This window comes from Hibiscus syriacus, unplaced genomic scaffold (genome assembly GCF_006381635.1).
Source record: "Hibiscus syriacus cultivar Baekdansim isolate YM2019G1 unplaced genomic scaffold, ASM638163v2 tig00017808_pilon, whole genome shotgun sequence".
NCBI lineage: Eukaryota > Viridiplantae > Streptophyta > Magnoliopsida > Malvales > Malvaceae > Hibiscus > Hibiscus syriacus.
This window is the reverse complement of record NW_024062417.1, coordinates 1,929,409-1,951,576: the sequence shown is the minus strand read 5'-3', so window position 1 is coordinate 1,951,576 and position 22,168 is coordinate 1,929,409. Positions and strand designations below refer to the sequence as shown.

General features: G+C 34.6%; 1 long non-coding RNA gene across 1 annotated transcript; it reads left to right on the top strand.

The window, feature by feature from the left end:
• Positions 1-14,942: 14,942 nt before the first annotated feature.
• On the top strand, positions 14,943-15,539 carry LOC120208900. Its single transcript, XR_005524359.1, has 3 exons — positions 14,943-14,989; positions 15,124-15,192; positions 15,463-15,539. It is a non-coding gene; the product is annotated as an uncharacterized LOC120208900 (long non-coding RNA).
• The last annotated feature ends 6,629 nt before the right edge of the window (positions 15,540-22,168 follow it).

The window sequence follows — 22,168 nt, the reverse complement described above, 5'->3', positions numbered from 1 at the left end:
TTCTTTTAATACAGAGAAATCTTGAATTCTGATTCTGATGAGGAGAATAAACTGTTATACTTGACAAAAATGGGATTCTTAGAGGCTGAAGCTTCAATAGCCATGGAGAGATGTGGTCCAGATTCATCAATTGCAAAATTGACAAATTTTATATGTGCTGCTCAAATGGCTAAGGTTACTGACACATTTCTTCCGGTAAAAGATGGGAAACCATTATGCAATGATCCCAATTACAAGAAAAGGCGAAACTTGGGCTATGATTTTTGGGAAAGGAATAAGCAAAAGAAGCTTTAAAAGAAACTTCTTAATGAAGATGATCATGCAATTCATCTTTTAATTCCAATGATTGTTTCTGGGTTTTATATCAAACCAAATCAGAGAACTCAAAGAACTCAAAGAACACTTCCAGAAGATGCTATTAGCACATTACTCTTCCAAATTCAATGATTGGTTTTACCAAACCAGATCAGATAACTCAAAGAACACTTCCAGAAGATGCTATGAGCACATTACTCTTCCAAATTCAATGATTGATTTTACCAAACCAGATCAGATAACTCAAAGAACACTTCCAGAAGATGCTATGAGCACATGGCATTTGTTCCAGTTAATGTTTGGACTGGGATATCACAGTACTTATTCGATGTAAAGCCAGAATTTGTAGATTTGAAGCATTTTCATGCTACTACACTGAAAAGGGCTATATTCATAATTCTGCCAATTAAGAACAGATTTTCTCTTATTCTGCTTCCTCCATGTGCTGATGCTTTTCCATTGACAAAGAAATGATGGCCTTCTTCGAATCCAAGAACAAAGTTGAACTGTTTATAAACATGTACAGGAAATGCCAAATTGACAGAAAGGATATGTAAGGCTCTTGAAGCTTATGACAAAGAGCCACATTCGAGTGTCCAGAAGTATGTTCTTGATGAGTGCTGAAAATGGAATCTAGTATGGGTTGGAAGGAATAAAGTTGCTCCACTTGAACCTGATGAGGTGGAAATGCTTCTAGGTTTCCTTAAAAACCATACACAAGGATCTGTATAGAGACATGTTTCCCAGTGATATCAATGTCTTGTTTCTTTTTGCTGGAATCAGTGCTGCAGAGGTCGCCTTCTACTGTCTTAGTATATCTTTGAAAACAGATGTGCAAGAACTAAATGATGATCGGTTGGAGCAATTGATGAGTAGATTTGGCGGATTCAACCTTGTTGTCGGTAGCATCCCGTGTAACAATCTTAATGGAAGCAATGAACATCATCATGATGAACTAGAAGATTTTTATTGGTGCATTTTCTTGCAATGACTGCTACGACAGCTGTCTCTTCTGTTGTTCTAATATATCCCATTCTTTTCAAATCATGGAACGATTTAGTTAACAGTAAAACTGGTCATCCTCAACTTTTAGAATACTGTAACAAATGTTACCCTATATATCCAGAGTGCAAATAATGACTTGTTCATGGATTTATGATGATGATGATTGGCTTACTTTGTATTCCATGCATTTAAAAGTATTAACATAAAGTGATATTCAGAAATTTTTAACTTATTTCAAAATTATGTTAATTCATAGAAGAATAAATTGAATTTTCGAAAATAAATTGAATCTCAAATAAATTGAACTTGAAATAGATAGAATTGTATTCAAAGTTATGACAAGCATAAGATTGATAAAAATTCAAATGTCTCAACAAATTATTAGCATAAGTATTTCTAAATTAATCAAATTGACACAATTTAGAGTAATGATATAAGCTTTTGTCTGGAAGATCTCAAACGTTGTCAAAATGCTTGTAGATGTGAAGTTTCTCCCAAACTGTCAAAATCTTAAGAGGGTTCAATTTCCAGATGCCTAATATCAACATGCATTTGAGCTGCCCTTTCAGGTTTTCAACTCAAATCCTTCTTTTGGTTACAAGATGCCCTTTGCGGGTTTTCACCTTGACCACCTTTTTTTCCTTTTTCTTTCTTTTTTCTTTTCTTTTTTTTTCTTTCTTTTTTTTTCTCTTCAAGCATAATATTTCTTGACAGAATATGAGTTTATTGGATTTCTCAGAATTTTTCCATCCATTTCTGCCAAGATCAACGCTCCTCCGGAAAAAGCCTTTTTTACAACGTATGGCCCTTCCCAATTAGGCATCCATTTCCCACAGAAATCTTTATGTATAGGCAAGATCTGTTTTAGTACTAGATCACCCTCTTGGAATTCTCTTGGATGTACTTTTTTGTCATGAGACTTCATCATTCGTTTCTGATACATCTGTCCATGGCAAATAGCTTTCAATCTTTTCTCCTCAACAAGATTCAATTGATCAACTCTAGCTTGGATCCATTCAGATTCATCCAATTTTATTTCTCTCAATATTCAAAGCGATGGAATCTCAACTTCAATTGGTAAGACTGCTTCCATCCCGTAGACTAAAGAAAACGGTGTTGCCCCAGTAGATGTTCGAACAGTAGTTCGGTATGCATATAATGCAAAATGTAACTTCTCGTGCCAATCTTTTTAAGTTTCAGTGGTCTTTGTAATGATTCTCTTGATGTTCTTATTTGCTGCTTCAACTGCCCCATTCATCTTTGGACGATATGCCACTGAGTTTGCATGTTTGATCTTAAACTGTGCACAAAGTTTGGTCATCATTTTGTTGTTTAGGTTCAGAGCATTATCTGTAATGATCCTTTCTGGTAGGCCATACCGGTAAACTATCTCTTTCTTTATGAATTTGCAGACTGTGGAACTCTTAATATTGGCATATGAAGCAGCTTCAACCTATTTGGTAAAATAATCAATTGCCACAAGGATGAAACAATGTCCATTCGATGCTTTTGGTGTGATTGCTCCAATGACATCTATTCCCCACATAGAAAACGGCCAGGGTGTTGTCATTACATGTAAAGGAGATGGGGGTACATGAATCTTGTCTGCATATATCTGGCATTTATGACATTTCCTTGCATAATCAATGCAATCTGTATGCATGGTAGCCCAATAATATCCATATCTCATTATTTTTCTGGCCATGGAAAGACCATTTGCATGTGTTCCACATATTCCACTGTGTACCTCTTCAATGATGCTTTTAGCTTCGCTGGTATTTAAACATCTCAATAGCATTTGATCATTGCTTCTTCTATACATAATCTCTCCATCAAGAAAATATCCAGCAGCCATTCTTCTCAAGGTTCTTTTATCAATTTCTGATGCATTTGGTGGATAACTTTGATTTTTGATATATTGCAGAATATCATGATACTATGGTTTACCATCTACCTCTTCTTCCACACTATAACAATTTGCAGGAATTTCATATACTTGCATTTTGATTGGCATCATATCAACTTTCTTAGTTGCCTGAAACATAGCAGCTAATGTAGCCAAAGCATCTGCCATTTGATTTTCTTCTCGAGGGAGATAATTGAAGGTGACTTTCTCAAATTCTTTCACTAATTTGAAGGTAAAATTTCGGTATTCCAACAATTTGGGATCTTTTGTTTCCCATTCTCCTCGCAATTGATACACCACTAATGATGAATCTCCATATATTTTGAGACATTTGATTTTTCTTTCTATAGCTGCTTTCAATCCCATGACACAAGCTTCGTATTCCGCCATGTTATTGGTGCAAAAGAACTCCAGTCTACTTGTAAAGGGATAATAAATATTTTCTGGAGAAATTAACACTGCCCCGATTCCTCATCCCAAAGCATTGGATGATCCGTCAAAGTAAAGCTTCCAAGATGCAGATGCATCATTTGTTCTGACTTCTTCATTCATGGATATGCACAACAAATCTTCATCAGGAAAATTGAAGCTCAAAGACTGATAATCATTTGATACACGACTGGCCAGAAAATCAGCTATGACACTTCCTTTTATCGCTTTTTGGTTGACATATACAATATCAAACTCAGATAATAACATCTGCCATCTAGCCATTCTGCCTGTCAAAGCTGGTGATTCCATTAAGAATTTCAAAGGATCAAGTTTTGATATCAGCCAAGTAGTATGGTATAACATATATTGTCTGAGTCTTCGGGTAGCCCACACCAAGGCACAACATAATTTTTGTATTGGTGGATATCGAATTTCACAATCAGTAAATTTCTTACTCAGATAATAAATAGCTTTTTCTTTTCTTCCAGATTCATCATGCTGTCCTAGTACACATCCCATCGAATTTTCGAAGAACGTCAAGTAGAGAATTAACGGTCTATCAAGCATTGGTGATACTAAAATTGGGGCATTGGATAAATATTTCTTAATAATATCCAAAGTTTCCTGACATTCTTCATTCCAGACTTCAGGATTGTTCTTTCGAAGTAATTTGAACACTGGATCACATTTGTCAGTTAATTGAGAAATGAACCGAGATATATAATTTAATCTTCCCAAAAAGCCTCGAACTTCTTTTTTTGTATTGGGTGGTGGGATATTTTGAATTGCTTTTACTTTATCTGGATTAATCTCGATTCCTTTTTTGCTGACCACAAATCCCAAAAGTTTCTCGGAAGTTACCCCAAAAGTGCATTTAGCTGGGTTGAGCTTTAATTGATATTTCCTCAATCTCTGGAAAAGCTTTCTCAGATTTTGTATATGTTCTTCTTCAGTTTGGGATTTGGCAATCATGTCATCCACGTATACTTCAATCTCTTTGTGCATCATGTCATGAAACAAAGTTACCATGGCTCTTTGATACGTTGCCCCTGCATTTTTTAATCCAAATGGCATCACTTTATAACAGAATGTGCCCCACATGGTTACAAATGTTGTTTTTTCCATGTCTTCAGGATTCATTTTTATCTGATTATATCCTGAAAAGCCATCCATGAATGAAAACCATGCGTGTCCTGCAGTATTGTCCACCAAGGTGTCTATGTGAGGTAATGGAAAGCTATCTTTTGGACTAGCTTTGTTAAGATCTCTGTAATCCACACACATTCGAACTTTCCCATTTTTATTTGGTACGGGAACAATGTTGGCTACCCATTCTGGGTATTTGGCTACCTGTAGGAAACCTGCATTGATCTGTTTCATCACTTCCTCTTTGATCTGCAACAACATTTCTGGTCTCATTCGCTTGAGCTTTTGTTGGACCGATTTATATTCTGGATTGATTGGAAGCTTATGCATCACTATATCTGTACTCAAGCCAGGCATATCTTGATAAGACCAAGCGAAGATATCTTTGAACTCTTGAAGAAGATTTATCAATTCTTGTTTTATCTGGATTGTCATAGTAGTACCAATTTTCACCTCTTTCATTTCTTCATTTGTTCCCAGATTCACAGTCTCAATCTCTTCTTTGTGGGGTAGAATTTGTTTGTCTTCTTTTTCTACCAATCTTAATAGTTCAGTAGGAACATCACATTCCAGTTCATCCTCACACCCATTGATTTCTTCCAGACATATGGGTTGCTCTAAATTTATCTATTGATTAAATTTTATGAATAACATGCTATTAACATGGTGACACCTGCAAATTTAAGTCGGACATATTTCCGAAAGAATATAGTAAATTTATGAAATAAATAAATGTATAAATGTAAGAAAATGTAAATAATGATTGCCATCTGAAAATTTTAAAGAAAATTTCTTATATTTAACATAATTTCCTTTACAAGATAACAAAAAGTTTTCATATTTTTGAGCTAAACATAAAGATTAGTTCTGAATATTACTCTGTGTTAATATTAAAAACTATAGGAAGATCTTCAGTGGTCCAATTGTTGAGTGTTTCTCTAGGAAAACATGGGCGAATCCTATCCAAGTATTTGCCAGTCTTGTTGTCATTCATGATCATGTTGATAAATAATCCATTCATAGCTTCTTCAACTATGTTTTGATCTTTCGTCAACTTTTCTTCTTTAAAGGCTTCAACAAGCTGTTGTTCTACATTAATTGTTCCCCCTGATCTGAATGTGGTCTTCAACTGTGGGAAAAACATGTGTTCCCAAAGGATTTATTTCCCTTTCAACCTTGCCTTTCTGTCTTCATATCTTCTTTTCATCTCTTTGTTCTTTTGCTGAAAATTGGGCTTAAATCCAAGCCCAAAACGATCTTTTTTCATCTGTATATTTACAGGAACCGAAATCCCTTGAAGATTCTTTCCTAAACCTTTCCCAGCTTTAGCTCCGATGCCTAAAGTTTGTCGTACCGTCATCTTGGTACAATCAGATAATCTGGGGTATGGAATTTTACTTCCTTCTGCAATAAAGGATGCATTTACAAATTCAAGAGCTCGAAAAGAGCATTCAAGAGCATCATCATTGGTTTCGATATATGGATGTTACAGACGCAATGATTTCTTCTTCAGCTCCGACGCATATTAGTTGTCCATCAACAAAAAATTTCAATTTCTGATGTAATGAAGAAGGAACGGCTCCTGCTGAATGAATCCATGGCCTCCCTAATAAAAAATTATATGTAGGGTGGATGTCCATCACCACAAAGTCAATATTGTACACGACTGGACCAATTAACAACGGTATTTCCATTTTCCCAAGCACCTCTTTTTGAGTACCATCAAAGGCTCGTACTACATTCTGATAGCTCTTCATGTGTGATTTATCCACATGCATTCTTTGAAGTGTGACTAGAGGCATCAAGTTGAGAGCGGATCCATTGTCAATCAATACTCCTGGCAACACATGGCCATGACAATGTGTCATGATATTCAAAGCTTTTACTGACCCCATTCCACCTTCAGGTATTTCATCATCCGTGAACGTTATGTAATTGTCAGCGGCTATATGTCCCATAATTCTGTCAAGTTTATTGAGGGATATATCTTCAGGGATAAATGTTTGATTGAGAATTTTCATCAAAGCATTTCTATGTGCTTCTGAATTCATCAATAGATCAAGAATAGAAATTCTCGCTTGTTGTTTGTGTAGTTGTTCAACCACACTATACTCACTATGTTTCAGGAATTTCAAAAATTCTTGAGCTTGTTTTTCTGTCACAGGCTCATTGAATGCTGGAGGGGATTTATCATCAAATACCTTCTGAGGTATTACCATGGTTTTTCCTTTTTCTTTCACTTGTTCTGAAGCATTGGATGTTTCGGGAGAGTAACATCTCCCACTTCTTGTAAAGAACCCGACTTCGCTCACTGCTTCAGACGTCGATGTTGTACCCAAGCTCTGTATTTTCTCTTCTATTTTTCTAGAGAAACAGATCCTCCTACCATTGAAACATTGGTAGTATAATTCCAAGGTACCCTGCGAGTATCTTTGTATGGAAATGGTAGAGGAGTGGTGATAACTACTTTCGACTTTATTGGTGCAGGAATCACCGTAGATGATTTCACATTAATGATCACAAGATCATTTATTCTTTGACTAGGTTTAGAATCCTCTAATGAGCAAACATCATCTTCTTTTTTCCCTGGTTCTTCTTCAAAGAATTCTATTTCTCTGTTGTTCATCAATTTTTGCACCAAATCCCTAAACTCAGGACATAGTTGAATTTTATACCCCTTCTCTTGATGATATTCACAATAATTCTTGCCTTCATTCTGCTTTGGCCTGGATTATTGTGGAATTATACCAGCTAAAGAGAGTTGTTGGAATACCCAAACAAAAGGAGATTTAATTTCAGAAATGTCATTTTTTGCTTTCTTTCTGTTCTCTTCCTGAATTGCATTCACATTTTTATCTCCATGATTTGGCAATGTATGATTTGATGCAGATGGTGTATTGAATTCCAACTTTCCAGTGTTGATCAAATTTTGAACCACCCTTTTGAATGCCAAACAGTTTTCAATAGAATGACCCGTAATTCCTTCATGGTAAACACAGTGTGCCTTTGTATCATACCAAGGAGGGAATGGTGGTTGCATGGGAACCAAAGGATAGGGCCGTATGACATCTGCTTTTAACAGTGAATCATAGATCTCAGCATATGGTACTGGTAAAGGTGTAAAAGACAACCTTTCATTTTCCTTTCGAGATCCTCTGGACTCTGCTCGATTAGTGTTTGTTTCCTCTTTCTTAACCCTTGGCTGGGTTATTGTACCACTTTTTGATGAATCCTTGTTGTAAGAGTTTTCATTGTTAACTTCATTCTCTTTTTTCCGGTACATAGGTCTTTTGGAACTAGACCCCTCATTTGATTCAATTTTACCACTTTTCAAGACATTTTCAATGAGTTCTCCAGAAATGACCAAATCTGCAAAATTTCTGGTTGTATTCCCCATTAGATGATTTAAATAAGGAGCTTTCAATGTATGGACAAATATTACTGTGGCCTCTTTTTCTGACAAAGGTGGTTGAACTTGGGCTGCTGTGTCACGCCATCTCTGGGCATACTGTCTGAATGTTTCATTATTCTTTTTCTCCAAATTTTGGAGAGTCCATCTATCAGGGACCATGTCTGTTACATGGCGGTACTGCTCTAAGAATGCTTTAGCCAGATCTTTCCAGGATCTAATGTTGGCTTTGGTCAATTGAGTATACCATTTTAAAGCTGGTCCTGTCAAACTATCTTGAAAGCAGTGAATTAACAATTTCTCGTCTTTCACATATCCTGCCATTCTGCGACAAAACATAGTAATGTGGGATGAAGGGCATGTGGTACCGTCATATTTATCAAATTCGGGAGCTTTGAACTTGACGGGGAGGATTAGGTCTGGAACCAAACTCAACTCACTAGCGTCAAACCCATAGAATGATTCAGTTATTTCCGTGGATTTCATTCGTTCCTCTAAGCTCTTGATCTGTCTGGTTAATTCTTCATTTACTTTTTCTTTCTCATTCAGCTCATTCAAATCTGGGATTAAATGCTCAGTATTAAGATCCCCTATTTTCACATCTGATATAAGCGGATTTTTGCTTGAAGATGCAGGATCCACTTGTCGATTTTCATGTGGTTTGGCTTCTTGAAATGCTGATGTGCGAGCATTGATTTGTATAGGTGTAGTACCAGAATGATAAATTGGTTCTGGTGGAAAACCTAGAGGATACATAGGTTCTTGGTCAAAAGATATAGGATTTTCATGCATTTTTCCAATGATAGCCTGCCTTTTAAACATGTCTTCTATTTTCTGCATCATGCTGTCTTGTGAATTTGCAATACTGGCTTCAATTTTCTCCAGCTTCATTCTCATTTCTGCTTGTTCTTTATTATGTTGTTCCTCAATACGTTGTATTTTATCCTCCATAATTCTCTTAGTAGCTTGTCTAGTACCGTAGTGATGTTGTATTTCTCTTTTGGCCAGAATAACTGCGATTGAAAAATCTTTTGATATTATTTTTTCCAAATTTTAATTAATGAATTTTATCTTAATAAATATCCATAAAGAAAATCATGAAATGAATAATGAATGTATGCAAAATATATGTATGCAAAAAAGGTATTGATCCCAAAAAGTTAACTATCATAGAACAACTTTCATCGGCATACAAAAGTTTCTTTATAATAGTTCATAACTACAGATAAGGCATAGCTTTCCTATTAAGCTCTATAATTTCTTTCATTAACCTTGACACCCTCTTTCCGAACTTAGAGACTGGATCAACGTGATGCTCAATTATTTTAGCTTCAACAGCTAATTCCCCAACATATCTAGCAACTTCGCACATTTGTACCATGGCCTCGAACACCATATTACTTCTTTCTTCACTTCTTTCAACATAGAAATCAGTTGACTTTTGCCATTGTTCATTAATTCCTTCCAGAGTTTGCTCTAATTCAGTGATTCTGACTTGACAATTGTGCAGAATTTTTTCAAGATCTCTAATGCGTCTTCGCAGTGAAGCACCTTCCTCATTACTTTCTTTGAGATCATTAGGTCCTAGACGAACCTTTTCTTGAAATAATGATTCTTCAAGTTGCAAAATGTAAGCGTTAAACTCTGAGTTTTTGTTTCTAGACTGATCCAGATCTTCTTCAAGCTTTGTTCGTGCTTCTTGCGTTCTTTGATTAAGCTTTTGGATTTGAACATTCTTGTTTCTGCATCTTTGCATCCAATTACTAGCCACTTCTTGCTCTACCTCAAGTTTGGTGTTGAAATTCTTTCTTTCCAGCTCCCATTTTTCTTTTTCAACATTGAATTCTTCAATCTTTTGGCCCCTGACTTCAAGTTCAGCAATCAGCTGGTTCATTTCAGATTCAAATCCCTTGAACATGATATTTTTCTCACCTTCAAATTTATCAAATATGTCATTCTTCATTTCTTCTAAATCTTTGGCTCGATCCCTTTCTCTTTGCATTTCATTCATGATCTCGCGGTGTTCAGCCTTGTGTTTTATAATTCGCTCTCTTCTGTCGACCTCAAAATCTTCCATTTTTTAATTCCTTTCTCAAGGCTTTTGAATAGACAGCTATTCTTTCCTTTCAGATCTTCAACTCGACTTTTCTCGATGTTCAATTCTCTGGTCATCTGTACCGTTGATTGGCTTGGTCTTGCTGCTTTCCGGGATTTATATAACTCTTGGTAATTTTTCTTTAATGCTCTAAATTCACCATCAACTTTTTCTTTGTTTTCTCTCAACATTGCACATTGTGATGAATGAAAGTCAATATCAACACCCAACACCCAACATAGCTTTATCTCGTCTCATTTGCTCTAATTCTCTTGACCAGCCTTCTCTTTCTGCTTCAAACTCAACTCTCAGGATTTCAATCTCTGATGGAACCACCTTAATGCGATCTTCCATAGAGATATCCTCATTTTGATCTGGTAGAGGAATATTTTCATTTTTCCTGACATATTTCCATTCCTCATAATCAGGAGTTAGCATTTCTTTTGCTGCTTTAGCTCGGATACAAAAAGTTGTTTTCCAAGCTGTAACGGCTTCCATGATATTTCTTTTATAATTTTTGCTGTGAAATGCGAACTCAGATGAATGTAATCCAGCGGTGACAGGTACAAATTGACGACCTTCATACTGTCTTATGACCAGAAGTGGTGCATATCCAATTCCTCCCCACAATCCGAGCAGTATTATCCAATTGTAATCACCACATTTGTAAAAGAATTCCCTTTGGATTTGCCACGGGGCTCGCCAAACAATGTCATTACTTTGCAGATTTCGAAAGGCATTAATCCACATATCTTTCTTAATTTCTTTCGGCCATTCCTGCTCCAGAAATTCTTTTAATGGTGAGTAATCCGTATTAAAGCGTCGGTATGAAACCTTTTCTGTCCTCCAGAAATGACTACGGATCCAAACATATAACAACTGGGTACACCCTGAGAATCGTCCACCTCCTAGCTTTCTACAAGCATTTAATGATCTGAAGGTCTCTGCTAGAATTGCAGAAGCAGGATTAATCTTTTTCGGTAGCTGTTCAAACAAATCTACCACTGCAGCTTCAACATATCCCAATACTTTTGGGAAGATGACCATACCATACATACTCAGAGCAAATAGATCGAATCGTACTTTAGTGTCTGGATGACTCTGAATAAGTTCTTTAATGTTGGTCCAAGCAATGCCTTTGCTTTCGCCTTTTTGTTTTGTACGGGATGCCACCCATTCTTCTCGTACCCCGGCAATCTTTGCTAATTTAACTCGAAAGGGTTGAGTTTTAATTGACTTTGAATAGATTCGATTCTCTAAAGCCCCTTCTATATGTAGCAAAGTTGTGTACTCTTCAATAGTAGGGACCAAGTCCTCCTTATTGAGAGTGAAGCAATTGTACCTTGGATTCCAGAATTGAATTAGGGCTCTGAGTAATTCATCATCAACTTCGACATAGAGCAAATATGGGATATCTCCGTAAGTATGATAAAACTGCAATTTTTTATTTGAATCCCAACTTTCCCAAATGCTTCGCAAATCTTGCATATCATTTCTTTTTAGCGAAACTGGAGCATAACTGGCCAAGTCAGATACATAATCATCCTGCAGACTGTCTCCTTCTTGTCTTTGTAAGTCCTCAGCCCACTGTCTTACTTCTGAGTTTAGAATTATTTGATTTGAACACTTTTTATCCATGGATGAAGGCTTTCCAATGAGACAATTAACACACGGATCAATTCCTTTTATCCTGTATGATGCTATGCAAAATAAAAAAATAAAGAACACACAAAAAGAAATGAATTAGTTTACATAATAAAGAATTTAACAATAATATCTACTTAAATATCTTTATTTAAACATGCTTTTTCATAATTTAAATAATTTAAATTTACATGTAATTTAATCAGTAAAGAAAATAAATAAATTAACAGGAAAGTTAGAATTCATTTCTCCTGTGTGTACACCTATTTTGGACAAAATTTCTGCATGACTTCAGACCGGGAGAGTTTCTAAGTTTTATTATATGCATGGTTTCAGATCTAAGAATAAAGGTACCCGAATTGTCCTTGTTATTGCCCCCTTGGGTTGATAACCCTCAATCCTAGTCCATCACAGACTAAAGTGGATCGAGTTCAATTCGAGGGGATACATTTCTCTATGCCTGACATGGAGAATAAATTCTCACGAAGACATAGAGCATATGAACCCCGAAAGTTACTTGCTAGGTCTGACACGGAGAATAAATTCTCACGAAGACGTCACTTTCACTCCCACTTAAAAGGGACAAACTCAATTATAGAGCTTTATGTTATGCAATGCAAGTGTTGTGTGTTAGGAGAAATGTTCAAACCTCTGACAGAAAAATAAATAATGAAATAAAATATTTGCAACTAAAAAAAAATATTAATAGGAAAAATATATACATACTATGAAAATAATAAATATATAAAAATTTGAAAATAAAAAATTATAAATTAAATATATAAATTTTAATTTATAATTAATAGAGATAATTTATAATTGATTTTAAAAGTTTGACCAGTCCCCAGCAGAGTCGCCAAGCTGTCGTAACCGGTTTTCGTCCGGGCACAAAATATAATATTTGGCGGGAAAATTGATGTGAATAAATGATTTTGAAAATAATTTGGGAGTCGCCATCGACCTTTTGGGTCAGGTAGGTCGAATATCTAAAGATTATTTTTTTAAAAAGAGTTTTAAGAAAACATCAATTAAAAAATGAACTGATCTGCGTTTATAACCAAAAATTCGTTCTTTTTAATAATAAAAAGGGATTCGTGGTCGGTTACGTTTAGGGAATGATTAGCACCCCTACAACGCCCAAAATTGGTACTTTTTAATTATAAATTGTCTCTATTAAAAATTCAAAATATATTTAATTTATAATCCTATTATTTTAAAATTAAAAATATTTATTTATTTAAAAATATCGAAAAAGGACTTCTAGGTGCCTTAAGACAGCTCTTTTCTTTGATATTAATAAAATTAAAATTTTTTGTAATATTTAATTTTAAAATACCAGAATAGGACATCCAGTTGTATTAAGACTGCCCTTTTCTTCGATATTGAAAAATAAATATTAAAATAATTTATTGAAAAAAATATAAATTATTATTTATTATATATATTTATGACTACATACATAATAATAATAAAAATATTTAAATATATAAACAAGTATTATTAAAACAATAAAAATACAATTAGAACGATATATTTAAAAGCAGTAAAATAAATGAAAACATTTAAAATTAGTGACTAAATTATAGTAAAATTAAAATTAAAAACCTAATTCATAATTAATCAAAATTATAGGGATTAAACATGCCATTTTCTTATTTATTAATTTAGTGACTAAAATAAAACTTATCTAAAATTCGAATATCATATTAAAATAAATTAAAAATATAAACTCGGAATTAAAATATTAATTATTAAAATTAAGGGATTAAATCTGTTATTTACTGTAAATATATTATTTTAATATAAAGGAATAAAATAAATAAAACTAAAATTTAAAGATCAAATTAAAAGGATTATAAATTGATTTAGTGACTAAAATGTAAGAGTTACAAGTTATAATGGCTGCGGACGGGATTTAACAATTAAAATTTGCACAAATAGTCCTTCCCGAAACGACGTCGTTCGGGAAGGCCTATTTAAGGTCTGAAACGGCTGGCCCTTTGGGCCAGCCTTCATTTCTCAGTTTCTCCTCTCTCTCTCTTCTCTGAGAGAGAATTTTCTCCCTCGCTTCTCTCTAAAACAGAGAGAAGCCAGTCGGCCGGCAGCCGTCCGCCGGTGTTCTTCCGCCGCCGGCCACCTCCTTCGGTGGCCGGAATAAAAAAAAAATTATACTAAAACATAGATCGGACCGTCCTAATGATGGTTCAGATGGCTTTTTCTTTTAAACGGCTCCCGATCGGAGCAAATCTAAGAAATATACCTTCGGTTTTCGAAGGTTTTGGTGAGGTCCGGTGGTCGTGGCTTCCTCGGTAAGCTTCTCTTCTTTCTTTCTTTTTTTCTCTGTTTCTTTGCTGGTTTGTTGGATTGTTGTTCTCTGTTTTGTTGTTTTTGCTCTGTTTCTGTCTCTCCGGCTATATCTCTTTTTCGCAGATGGGGTGATGGCTTTATAGCCATCACCGGTGTGGCCATCGGACCGGGTAAAAGAATGGAGTCTGGTGAGTCACCGGACTCCCAGTGGTGACTCACCGTTAGGATGACATGTGTGCGGCTGGAGTGGCGGCGAGGCTGAAGCAGCGCCGCGTGGTCTTCTGGAATCTACGGCGGCGCTGGGACGTGTCCCTAGGGTATTGATACCCTAGGGTTTCCTCTGGCAAACTGTGGACCGTTGGATCAAACCAGATCCAACGACTGACATTGAGGATGGCGGCTGAAGATGATGAAACCCTAATCAGTTTTAGGGTTTCAGTTTAACTGGGCCTGGACCAGTATGGGTTATAATTGGGCCTGGATTTGGGCTTTGTAATATTAATAAATAATTAATAATAATAATAATAATAATAATAATAATAATAAAAATGGGTAAAAAAATTTAATATATTCAATACGACTAATTGGCTTGTTTATTATTTTCTTTTGTATGTGTTGTTTGTCTTGCTTCAAAAGTGTTCATGTTGCTAGTCTTAATTAACTGGCTACCTGTTGCAGGTTCCTAGACTCTTGTTACATAGGTGCACAGAATTCAGCCTTTCTGCAACAGGTATGACACCTTTAGTAATGCTCTCTTATTGGCCTTATGCTGCAAACATATATTGGTCTTCCTCTCTCAGTTCTACTGATAGTCTTTCATGCATGGGAGTTTTACCGATAATCTTTGATGTACAGAAGTTTTAGGCTTCTTACATAACTGGTGGTGTACATCATAAGCCGCAAAATTTGGATGGGTTGTTTCAATATCTTATGGTATGTTGTTTTTCTCAAACTGGTTTGCAATTTGAATTTTTGATTTAAAATCTTGCTTGTTGCCAGCAATTGCCCCACTCTGTACTGACTGATGAGCTTAACTTGATTTCTTGACATACGTTTAATAGACTTGTTCATGATGATTGTACCGTGTAACCTTTTGCATATTGTTTTAGTGTCTATTTCTTTATAAATGTTCTTCAAAGTGCATTTGGTTGATGAAAATTTGGGCAAATTATTTTATTAATATGTTATTGGCCTTCCATGCAGACTATCTTTGCTACTGACTTGCATTCTCGCAGTTTCATACATCTTCCAAAGTCAGTTGGTGTATAGTTTCGTGCCTCGTAAGTTTTCATGCTCTTATTGCTTTAACTTTAAACAATGTAATGATTTTCATACATCTTCCAAAACCTGTTCATGTAGATTTTCGTGCCTTTTAAGATTCAATGCTCTTATTAACTGCCTAAAAATGCATTCATATTCTATTTCAGGTTATTTTGTAACAAAACGGAGCATCTCAAACTTATATTTTAATTTTTCAAGAATCATTGTTTATTTCTGTGTCTTGTTCATACAATAACATTTTCAAGTTGAATTTTTAGTTTGGATTGCATCTTTTTTTATATGTTATTGTTTCACTGTTTGGATAATATCATTTTCTCAATTTTGTTCTAATATTGGATTTATTTGGTGTACTTGTAGAAATAAAACATTTAATTTTAAAATTTTATAAAATACAATTTTATAAAAGAAATTTAAAAAAATTTAAAAGGTAAATAACAAGTAAAATATAAAAATGTATACATTTTTACAAAAAATAGATTCCGTAAATTGTATTAAGAAAAACTAACCAAACAGTGTAAAACATTTTACAATGCAACATCCAAACAATGTAAAATGTTTACTGGAAAATATTTTTCGGAAATGTAATTCATTTTCCATAATTTATTTTTCAGAAACTGTTTTTAGTGAAACAAACGGACTAAAAATGTTCATTACTCACCCCTGATAATGATATTTTTCACTAACTAAAGAGCCCCTTAAAGTATTTTGGTCTTAACGTTTTAATTTAGGATAAAAATGTTCATTTGTAAATGAAAACAGTTAGTTAACAAACGATTAACATTCTATTCTTTTCAAAAACAACGTTGAGAAATAAAATGCACCATAAAAATAATAAGAGCTAAATTTATTATTCAGTTCAATGCTAAAGTGTCACACCCCATATCTGTACTTGACCCGGATACGAATCTGAGGTGTAACATTGACTTTTCAATGCTTTGACTCTTTGAAAATCTAATTAAAATTTGATTTTTTATCTTTATTTTAATGGCAAAACCCTCAATAAAACAGGTTACTATCAAAATTAATATTAGACAATCAAAATAAATATGTTCATATATATACATAAACTCTAAATAGTATGGTTACAAAATAGATCAGACTATTTGCGATTTAAACATTTATGATACATGCCAACAAAATTTCGAAAGAACATAATCACATACTGTTCAAATCGGTCTGATCTGATCTTCTTCAAAGTGAATGTTGTCCTGTCCTAGCTTTACTCTTCAGACTACTTTGAACCTACGTGTAAAAACACTCACACGCTAAGTCGTCGACTTAATGAGGCATAAGTGAGCATAATAAAACATTAAAGCATTTTCTTAAACATTTACTAAGAAACATTGAATACGAAAACCAATATATATTTCATAAAAATAACGTATATTGTTATGCATTGTTCAATTCATATCAATTTGTTTAAATAGCCCAACGCATATCATTGAGAACTCAAGGTATGTGAGTACTTTGAGGTTATGCATTGTAATTGCAGTCGAAATTACCGCGTAGAATTTGCATCGAAGTGCCACATAGATTTATTCCAAAGGACAGTGTAGAATTGTCTCGAAGGACCACATTGAATTGTCCCGAAGGACCGCGTAGAACCCTCGACTCTTGGCATGCCAATTATACCTCTAATCTCATAGGACATACTTTGGGCTTTAACCATATAAGTACTCGCATAGCATTATTCACATGATCCTTTATTCACATAGAACACATACGCATAGAAATGAAATCAAAACAGTGCTTCTAAAATACAATTTAGGTAAAACATTATAAAGATATTTCATAAAATAATTTAAATTTTTTTCGATTGAAAACCTTTGAGGTTGGCTCATTGCAATCCATCCTCATATCAAATATAAAATAAGTAAGTTGCACTCACATTTGCTTAACTTAAGCCTTAAGCAAAATCCTTTTCACTTTCGCTCAATTTCTTTATTACGTCTATTCGTTCGATACTTTCTCTTAATCAAAATCTACAAAATTGCATGATCAAAATGAATATCGGAGCTCAATTAATTATTAACCAATCAGTATTTACATAAACTAATTGAAACACCTATTTCACAATTTCAGGCTGAACAATATCGGTAGTCTATACCCACTACCGATATTTCCCTTCTATGGTACCGATACCTACCTCAGTATTGATACCTTAATTGGGTTATGAAAAATCCTTTTCAATTACAGTATCGTTACCCTACGATTGGTATCGATACCCCCAGTATCGATACTACTCCTTCAGTATTGATTTTGTTCATCCGATTCATATGGTATCGATATTGTTCTTCTAGTACCGATATCTCATGTCCATAATTCACTTATTTCATTTCGCTAAAACTCACCTAAATCTCATACTTCTAACTCCATTTATGGTCTTAAACTTAATAACACCTATCACAACCAAATTATATCAATTAAATTTTGTGTAACATCCAAAATTTTCACTAGAACACTTAAAACTAAAAATCACACCCATTCTTCAAACATGTTTCCAATCCTTTCTAATACTTCAAATACCTTATTCACACCTTTGACAAGACAAATATACCTTTAAAATTCAAATACTAATCAAATTTCATCAATTCCCGTAAAAACTGATTTTACCAAATCACCATTAACTCATCAATCCCATAGCTTCTAATCATCTTTAAGCTTTCTTAAGCTTCTATACCACCCAAAGACTCAAAACCAAATAAAAAATGCAAGAAACTACCAACTTCAAATTTTTCTCACCTTGGAAATGGAGTTCACAGTGGAAGAGAAGAAGAGAAAATGAAGAGAATCTCTAGACTTTTCTTTTCCATTCAATTATTTTCCATCACATGCTATATAACATTAAAATGAATTTTAAATTCATTTCATGCCAAAAGACCAATTTGCCCTTCTATTCTTCAATCTTTAATAAAATGCCCTAAACAATAATTTCCAAATCAATCCTTCAATATTTTGATTTATCAAAATCAAACCGCTAAATTTTAAATTCTTACACTTTAGTCACTAGCCCGATGTTTGGGATATTAAAATTCTCGCCCCTTAAGAAAAGTCATCCTTGAATTTTCACTACACAAAGAGATGAGGAAGTTCTTTTCTCATGTCCTCTTCACTCTCCCATGTCGCCTCTTCCATTTTGTGATTTCTCCAAAGAACTTTAGCAAATGGAATTTTCTTGTTCCTTAGTTGTTTGACTTCATATACTAAAATTTGCATTGGTTCTTCCTCATAGGTCAGATCAGATTGGATTTCTATCCTTCCGGTGCTATGATGTTAGAAGAATTTGATCGATATCTTCTAAGCATCGAAACATGAAAAACATTGTGGATCTTCTCCATTTCCGATGGCAATGCTAACTGATATGCCACTAGTCTCACTCTCTTTATAATCTCATACGGGCCAATGAATCTAGGATTGAGCTTTCCTTTTCGACCAAAATGAAGCACTTCTTCCAACGAGAGACTTTCAAAAGCACTTTATCTCCTACTTTATACTTAATCTCTTTTCTTTTTAAATTCGTGTAGGACTTTTGTCTGTCTGCTACCACTTTAAGGTTTTGTCGAATCACTTGGACCTTTTCTTCTACTTCTTTAATCAAATCAGGAACAAGTACATCCCGATCTTTTAATTCGTACCAATTAAGCGACGTTCTGCATTTTCTTCCATACAACGCCTCATACGGTTCCATTTTAATGCTCAATTGATAATTATTATTATACGCAAACTCTGCAAGAGGCAAATATTTCACCCAAGATCCATGGAAATCAATCACACACACCCTTAACATATCTTCCAAAACCTAGATAATCCGCTCAGATTGACCATCTGTATGTGGGTGAAAGTTTGTGCTAAAATTCAATCGAGTACCCAGGACTTCATTTAAAGACTTCCAAAACCTTGACGTGAACCTTGGATCTCTGTCAGATACTATTGAACTCAACACTCCATGAAGTTGAACAATCTCGATATATAATTTATTATATTTATTCATCAAATAATCAGTTCCAACAAGAATAAAATTTGTTGTCTTCATTAATCTATCAACTATCACCCAAATAGAATACATTTTTTTCAATGTCAATGGTAGCCCTATTACGAAATCCATCATAACTTTCTTCCATTTTCATTGAGGAATAGAGATCGGTTGTAAAATTCCTGAAGGTACCTGATGCTCAACCTTTACTTGTTGACATGTTAAACACTTTGCAACAAACTCTATGATAGCTCATTTCATACCTAGCCACCATTATTGGCCTTTTAAATCGTGATACATCTTGTTACCTCCTGGATGCATAGTCAACGAACTACAATGCACTTCAAAAAGTATATCTTTCTTCATCTCTTCATCACTTGGAACACAAACTCGGTCTCTATAGTATAAACATCCATCAGACTTTACTTTAAAGTCCTTGATTTCATCTTTTTCCACTTGTTCCATTCTTGCTAAACACTTTCCTTCTCTCATTTGCAACTCCTTTATTTGCTCCAACAATAAAGTTTTTATCTTTAATTTAGCCACCAGAGCACCACTGTCCTTTAAAGATAATAGGACATCTAACATGCATAAAATTGAAAAAGTCTTTCGGCTACAAAATTAGCCTTCCCTGGGTAATAATCTATGATTGCATCATAATCTTTAAGTAACTCGATCTATCTCCTTTGTCTCAAGTTTATCTCCTTTTGAGTCAGCAAATACGTTAAACTTTAGTGATCAGTGTAAATATAACAACGCTCGCCATATAAATAGTGACATCATATCTTCATTGCAAACACCACCGCTGCTAACTCAAGATCATATGTCGGATAATTCCTTTCATATGGCTTAAGTTGTCTCGAAGCATAGGCTACTAACTTTCCATCTTGCATCAAAACACATCCCAAACCATTATGGGAAGTGTCACTATAGATTGTATAGTCCTTGCCCGATTCTTGTTGTACTAGCATTGGAGCCTCCATTAGAACATTCGTTAAAGATTCAAAACTATCTTGGCATTTATCCGTCTAAATAAATTGCACATCTTTCCTCAACAACTTTGTCAATAGGGAGGCCATCATCGAAAAGTCCCTTACAAACCTTCGATAATATCCATCCAATCCAAATAAACTATGTACTTCAAAAACATTTATTGAAACTTCCCAATCTATAATAGCCTTAATCTTATGAGGATCCACTCGAATCCTCTCTGCAGACACTACATGTCCAAGGAATGCAACTTCAGGTAAGAAAAACTCACACTTATACAACTTAGCATAAATCTTTTTATCTCGAACTGCTTGAAGAATCACTCGAAGATGGGCGTCATGTTCTTCATTCGTCTTTGAATAAACCAAGATATCATCAATGAAGCCAACAAGGAACTGATCTATGTACAGTTCGAATACCATATTCATAAGATCCATAAACGTTGTTGGTGCATTAGTTAATCCAAACAGTATTACTATAAATTTATAATGGTCATATAGGGTCCTAAAAGCCATTTTTGGAATATCCTCTTCTTGTATCCTCAACTGATGATAGCCAGAGCACAAATCAACTTTGGAGAACACCAAATCTCCCTTGAGTTGATCAAATAAATCGTCGATTCTCAGAAGAGGATACTTATTCTTTATTGTCACCTTATTGAGCTACCGATAATCAATACATAGACGCATCAAACCATCTTTCTTCCTTACAAATAGAACTGGTGCACCCTAATGTGATACACTGGGTCTAATAAATCTTTTATCCAATAACTCTTTCAACTGAGCCTTTAACTCCTTCAATTCCTTCGGGGCCATTCTATAAGGAGCTATCAAAATTGGTGTCATTCCAGGCATTACCTCAATTTGAAATTCAACCTCTCTATCTGGAGGTAATCCCGATAATTCATCTGGAACATATATAGAAATTCTCTGACCGTCAGAATGTTCTCTAATCTCATCTCTGGGGCTAGAGTATCAATCACAATGGTGATAAAAGCTTGACACCCTTGCAACATTATTTTCTTAGCCGACATTACCGATATCACATTAGATAATGGATTAATTCTCTCACTGACCACAACTATCTCTGATCTATCAAAACTTCTTAGAACTACTCAATTTAATCAACAGTCAACATTAGCATGGTAACGATACAACAAATCCATTCCCAATATAACCTCAAACTCGTCAAAGGGTAATTCTATTAGATTAGCAGGGAATTCAATTCCTTGAATCCTTATAAGACACCCTCGACAAATATGGTTCACCCGAGAACTATGCCTTAGCGGGTTAGTCACAATCACATCACTACTTATAACTTCTAACTAGATTCTCAAATATCTCACCAGTTTACTACTAATATAAGAATAAATTGATCTCAGGTCAATCAATAACAAAACAGGTTTATTGGAAAGTACCTACGATGATCTTCGGATCATCACGATCTTTATTAGTCTTAAGGTTGTATACCCGAGTAGTCACCCGTATTTCAGGTTGAGTGGCCGATTCAGAATGATTCCTTCTCTTGCCTCATCCTCTACTTCTTTGAGAAACAGTAACATATACCTCTTATTGTACATGCTCTCTGGTTATTAACGAATAATCCCAAAAAAATGTCCAGTGTCCCCACATCTAAAACATGCTCCTGATACCACTCGGTATACAC